Below are 7,280 nucleotides of genomic sequence, written 5' to 3' on the forward strand. Positions count from 1 at the left end.
GGGGTTATTCAAGTCTCATGCGGGACTTATTGCACTTGGAACACACCTATCTCTGGAATACTTGGAATTTCCTGAATTCCCAAGAGAATCTGTCCTAGCAACACGTCATCCATTTGGGAGCCCATTTTTGCCAAAGCATCTGCATTACCATTCTCTTCTCTTGGCGTATCCTCCAAATTGGCATTACCAAATCTTTGGAGCAAACGTTGCATACATCTCATGTATAGCTCAGTTCAAGGGCCTCGAGTCTAAAATCCTCCATTAACTTGATTCACCACCAACTCTTAATCACTCCGAGCTATCAAATTCATAAGTCCTACTTCCAAAGCTATTTTTAACCCATTAATTAGGGCTTCGTACTCAGGGTCATTGTTCATGACATAAAACTTGAAGTGAATGGCACTCATCAAATGATGCCCTTCCGGGGTAATTAGAACAATCTCGGCACATGTTCCATTATTATTTATAGCCCCATCAACATGTAGAATCCACCAAGGATGCGGGAACTCTACTCTCACTTTTCGGGGTTATTCCTCTGTGAGGAAGGTTCGGCCAACACTATTGCCTTTTCATACACCTCTGAATCGAACTCAAGTAAGAAATCGGCCAAATCTTGTCCTTTAATTACAGTGCAGGGGGAATATTCAAAATCAAATTGCCCCAACTCAACAGCCCACTTTGACATCCTTCCTGACGATTCCAGTTTATGTAAGATGTGCCTCGGAGAATAGGCAGTATGAACTTCAATCCGGTGAGCCTGGAAGTATGGTCTCAACTTCCATGCCGCAAGAACAAGAGCATATACTAATTTCTCCATGCTGGTATATCTAGTCTCAACATCCATTAACCTCTTACTTATATAATATACTGGTGTCTGGCAGCCTTCTTCTTCTCTTACTAATGCCACGCTGATGGAATATTTTGATACTGCCAGGTAGAGAATTAGTGTTTCCCAGTCCTCGAGTTTTGCCAACATAGGAGGATTTCCCAACTGTTCTTTGATCTTCTGAAAAGCTTCTTCGCATTCTGGAGTCCACACAAAATCTTTCCACATACCCTTAATGGCCTTAAAGAATTCCTTGCATCTATCTGAGAACTTCGATACAAAATAATTCAGTGCCGCAATCCTCACTGTCAAACTTTGCACCTGTTTAACACTAGTGGGGGACTTCATATCGAGCAAGGCTTTGATCTTCGTGGGATTCGCCTTAATTTCTTGGTTGTTTACCATGAACCCCAGAAATTTCCCTGACTGCATGCCAAACACACATTTCTGAGGATTCAATTTCATCATATATTTCCTTAGAAGGTGGAACATTTCAGCCAGGTCTTCTATATGATCTTCAGATTCCTTAGACTTTACCAGCATATCATCTACATACACCTCCATCATCTTCCTGATCTGTCTTTTAAACATCTTGTTCACCAACCTTTGATAAGTAGACCCAACGTTGATAAGACCAAATGGCATCCCAATGTAGCAATAAAGGCCTCGATCAGTGATGAATGAAGTATGCTATTGGTCAGGTTCATACACGTGATTTCAATATAACCGGAGTGTGCATCCATAAAACTCAGCAAAGCATGCCCTGTTATGGCATCATCCAATTGATCAATTATTGGTAAAAAAAAACTATCCTTTGGGCAAGCTTTGTTTAGATCAGTAAAATCCACGCAAGTTCTCCACTTTTCATTAGGTTTTTTCACCAATACCGGTATTGCCAACCACTCTTGGTAAAAGGATATCCTGATCAATCCTACTTGCAAGAGTCTATCTACTTCTTCTGCCAAGGTCGCGGCCCTTTCTCCACTCATTGCCCTATGCTTTTGTCGAACCCCTTTGTGTTTAGAGTCAATGTTCAATCAATATCACATGACTTTCGGGTCAATCCCAACCATATCTGAGTGGCTCCATACAAACACATCGAGATTTTCCAAGAGAAAATTTTAAAATCCATCTTTTAATTTCAGGTTTAATTGAGATCCAATCTTTAAAACTTTGATTGGATCATTTTCATTGATTTAGATTGTAATAGTATCCTCAACTGGCCCCATTTTTTCCATGGGCAGTGGAATTCATGGATCCAAGTCAAGCTGATCATGATCTTTGTTATCTAATTTAAAAGGCGCTCCCTCTGAGAGAGGAGCATCAACTTCTTCTAAAACCCTTTTGTAGGAAGGCGCGCCCTATATTGCAGGGGCATCAACTTCTCCTAAACATTTCGGTGTTAAGGGCACTCCCTCAAGAGGAGGGGCATCTCGTACATAACTTGTCCCAAGATTTACAAAATATCAGCTCTCCTTTCAAGTTGTTCCCCATTAAAACTCTATTGGATTATATCATCACTTGGGATCTTTTCCTCATCTAGTAATTCAATCCCGAGTGTATCTTCTAAGTACAACATTGTCGAGGTTGGTTTGGGGAAGTACTCATCCTTATATTCAACATAGTAATGGACACGAATCTCTTTGACTGGTTGTTCGACCATACTTTCTGGTTTATCGTCAGAGGTGTCCCCGAATCGGACGTCCTTTCTTCGAAAGCCCCTCATAGCCTGTCAGTGGAATTCCTGAGAGTCATATTGAGAACCCTTTATGCTGCCAAACCCATTTGGGGTTGGAAATTTAATTGTCATATGATGAATTGAGGTGATGACCCTCATTTCTCTGAGGAAGGGTTGTCTTAATAACACATTGTGAGAAGAATCCTAATTTAGGACTTTGAACTCGAGCATCTTTGTTATGGAGAGGGGACTTCACCCAAGGTACATGGCAATCAGATTGATCCCATAACTCTAACACCTTCACCAGAAAAATCATAGACCCACAAATTTTCTCCTGACATGTCGTGATCTAGCAAACCCATCTTTTTATAAGTGTTATAGTAAAGGATGTTTGCCAAGATTCCATTATCCATAAAGGCTCTATAGACGTTTTTAGTCCCGATTTGGAGAGAAATGACCAGAGCGTCAGTGTGAGGGTGATGTACCCATCTGGCATATACTTCTCTGAAGGTGATATCCATTTACTCTCCTTCAAATACTTTCAATGGTCGAGTCTCCAACATGTGGATGTCAGTCAATGGCCGGTACCGAGCTTCCCCTGCATACCTTGTTAAGGCTCGATTACTACACTCCATGCCAGGATCTCCTCTAAACTGTCATTGTTGGATCCACGAGGAGTGCGACCACCTTTCACTTTTGCTTTGTCGGAACCATTCTTGTGCCTCCTTACTTCCTTAACCACCCATTATCCAAGATAACCCTCTTTAAGAGCTTTAATTTCATATTTTAACTGATTACATTCATGAGTGTTATGCCCGGAGGACTCATGAAATTCGTAATACTTCTTTTTGTCATTGTTTTTCCAAGATGACAGAGCCTCTGACTTCCTGAAAAGTCCCTTATTCTTATTTACCTCAAATATGTGCTCAATCGAAGTGGTTAAAGGGGTATATCCACTGGTTCTGTTGTCATAACTTGAGGGGGGGAATCCATTCCCTTCGCACGGTTACAGCGTTCACCCAATTTAGGCTTTGACTATTTTTTGATATCTAGAGCTCGGGGATTTGTCCCTCTTTCTTGCTCTACCTCTCTTGCTTGCCTGTGAGGTAGGGTAGACTTCCCCCAAAGATTGTTCCACAGCTTTAAACGATTCCGCTTGAGCCAAGACATCTACCATAGTAGTTGGATCCTTCCCTTGCAAGTGCTTCCAGAAATCTGAACCGATTCTCAATCCCGCTATTAAGAAACTTTTCAAAGTTTCGTCATGTACCATGGTCTCAAACCCTTGTCCCTCTTACAGGGGACTGGCACTTGAAGGTTCTTGAATACTTGTCTCCCAATAACTGAATCATTTGCAATTGTACTCCTAGCTTCAATTGACAAAGCAATTTCAGCCAGGGTTGTGAGGGGAGTTGTTTCTGCTTGAGAAACCTCCAATTGAATTGGAGAGGATTTGAGTAGCTCTCCCTCAAGAGTACTACCCTCAAACCTTGCAGTCTGTGAAGACTGTTGTGCACATGAAGGTGCAACTAGAACCTGCACAGGGTCTTCAGTATAAACTAATGAAACCCTGTATTTTTTATGGTGTCATCAAGGTCTACCTCAACATGTAGCCTCTCACCATCTAAAGATTGTATTTGAGTTGTAAGCACGATTTCTTGAACCGTGTCATATAATGTTGGAAAGGCTTGAGAAGATGATTCAAGCTTCTCATTGTAAGATGAACAAATTTGAGAAATAAGATAAGTGAGTTCATGAATTATTTTTGGAAACTCCCCCTGGATGGATGAGGGAGTTTCAAGTGATGTGATCTCACTGTGTGCGCCAACCAAATGACTTCTTTCACCCTCTAGAGAGTGCTCAAGAGGGGGTGCAGACTCTTGATGGGATGCATTGGGGAGAAAGCTTGTTTCAACAGTAACACCTTTTTGAGAATGTGCTACTAGAGTCTTTTGTTGCCCCATTGTTACAACTGTATCTTTTTGAGAAGATGCAGAGGTGGCCATTTGAGTGGTCAACTCAACTTCCTTTGCTTCTTTGGATTTATGACCAAGGGTGACTCAGTTTGTGTTTGGACCTCACCACTCTCAATAACAACTATCATAGGTGTTTGCTTTATCTTCTTTTTACTAACACCATCCTTTTGAGAGGATGAATAAGTTGGATTCCCAGCATCTAATGGTTATGAAGGAAAGGTCTCAGTTGTGGAAGGCCCGTGTGTGCTATCCTATTTGTGTACTTCTACAGATGCAGGAGCCATACCTGTGTTAGAAGTAGTAGGATCTTGTAACACCCCCAAATCCGGGGTCGGGGATCCGGGTTGTCACGAGTTCCATTTCCCTTAATAACACCTAATTCTTAATAAACAATCATTAACTGCGTACTATGACCCCACAATATACACACACCACAAGTTATAGTCTTAGAGATGAATATCCAAAAATAACACAAGTCATTATATTCCACAATTATAAACCATTACACCTTAAAAGGGTTTCTGAATAAATTTACATATTCTTTGCCATTATTATAATTCATAAATATACATAAGTCTCGCACACCAAAAGTTGAAAGCCTAGCCTACTGGTAGTTCCTACCTCAACTACAACGGCATCAACACCTACAGGAAACTGCGGAACGTTTCCTATCCGCTCACGGATTGGGAGCTTGGTCTTGTTCATCTTGTCTATCTGTTGTTGTGTGATGAAAGAAGGAAGCAAGGGTGAGCAACAAGCCCACCGAAATAATATGTATAATAATTAACAATATATGAGCATTTTCATAGTACTCATGAAAGTCTTGGTCAAGAAGAAATGAACCAAGTTGATATCTTAACGCGACAAGTCGCAAAATATTTAGTATATATATACATATATACTACTCAAAATATTTGAAACCCTCTGACATGTATAATGTACACAGAGTTCCAGTTTATAACTGTATAAAAATATCGTTGCAAGGTGATCTCATATATCTAACCTTGTCTCAACATTTTTGTGAAAATCTTTGTCATGCATAAGATAATCATTAACCAGATATAAGTTGAAAAGATGAAGTTACAAGATACTCCAATATACTTATATCTTTTCCAAATACTACTTGAACTACCACCGTTCAAGTTATAATTAGTTTCAAAAGTTCATCACATAGATGAGAATACAAGATAAGACTTGAATAGATTCAATCTTTGAAATATTATTGAATGAAATAAAGTTACGAGATACTTCATTAAGTCCCGATATATATATATATATATATATATATATATATATCCATATATATATCTCTCATACATTTCCTGAAAACCTCTGTCATGTAAAGTATGAACAGAGTTGCAATATCCAATGAATTTTGGAAAGAAAAGAATCTTGGCATAAACCCGATATCTTGTTGATCAGGCAAAGATACCAATAAGTAACCTTTTCTACTAGTAGATGGACGAATTCCCCACTGGTCATCACCCTGGCCACATTAGGACCTATGCTGGACTGTCACTCAGCCACTTACGCATTGATGGACTCCCACTGAGCCACTTACACTTTCATGGACGCCCACTGAGCTCATGTTGCTTATGCCGACTCAAATAGATGGACTTACTTCCCGAACGTTGGGCAAGTAATCAAAATGTTTTCTCAAAACAGCAACCTCGTTGCAAACATAAAATACACCACAGAGCCGGATCCCTCAGGTTTTGGGCGAGTATTTAAATCCCCTTCGAAAGGAAGATCTTAAATCTAAAAATGAGTTTTGGGATCCGCTCTAACTTTTAAAATCATTTTGAAGACTCGAAAATATTTTAAAAAATGTTTAGAGTAATGATGACTTAATAAAATAAGTCATTCCCGATATGTTAGAAAATATCTGAATATTATTATTTAAATAATATTCCCGTAAGGATAATCTTTATAAAAATAATTGAAGTAGAAGTTTTAAAACTCATACTTGAAATGAATAATAAATAACCAAAGATATACTTATACGAAAGTACGATCTTTATTTGAATAATTGAAAATAAGTTTGATTATCGAAAAATTATTCTTTAATAAAATAAAGAAAATTATTTAATAAAATAAGCGGAGTCATAAGTCCTTGAATTAATATTCAAAATAATATTCATTAAATAAAATAAGCGGAGTCATAAGTCCTCGAATGAATATTCAAAATAATATTCATTAAATAAAATAAAGTTATCGAATAAACCTTATTCGATTAATAGTTTTGAAAACTATTTATATATATACATATACTATACTCGGGAACATCGACTCCCGTTTTAGAAAAATGTTCACCTTTGGGTCCCCTATACTAAGGATATACGCAACTACTGCTTATCTATAGCATATGTATTATGCAGTTTATAAGCATTTGAATTGATAATAGAATATCAAGATTACAAAACAGGCATGCATATAAATATCATATCACATGCTCCAATATATCTCAAGACTTTGCTAATAATAATCATGCACTTATCACAAGATAATGCATATACATATATACATCACAACAACAGTTATACGGGTAGAAAACTTGCCTGAGCGACTGGGGGTGGTAAAAGGCCTAGGATGAGTCTGTAACCTATAAACAACATATAAGTTGGAATTAAACCAAAGTCTCTTAAAAATCTAGACTTTAACCAATTAGACTATAACGGTCTCTTATGGTCGCTTATACCCTTAACGATTCACTTAAGTCGCTCGAGTACCCTCGGCTCCACCATTTTTAATAAATTAACCATTAAGAATTTTAAGACGATTCTTTCACGAGTAGCCTACC

This window comes from Apium graveolens, chromosome 2, assembly GCF_009905375.1.
Source record: "Apium graveolens cultivar Ventura chromosome 2, ASM990537v1, whole genome shotgun sequence".
NCBI classification, from domain to species: Eukaryota; Viridiplantae; Streptophyta; class Magnoliopsida; order Apiales; family Apiaceae; genus Apium; species Apium graveolens.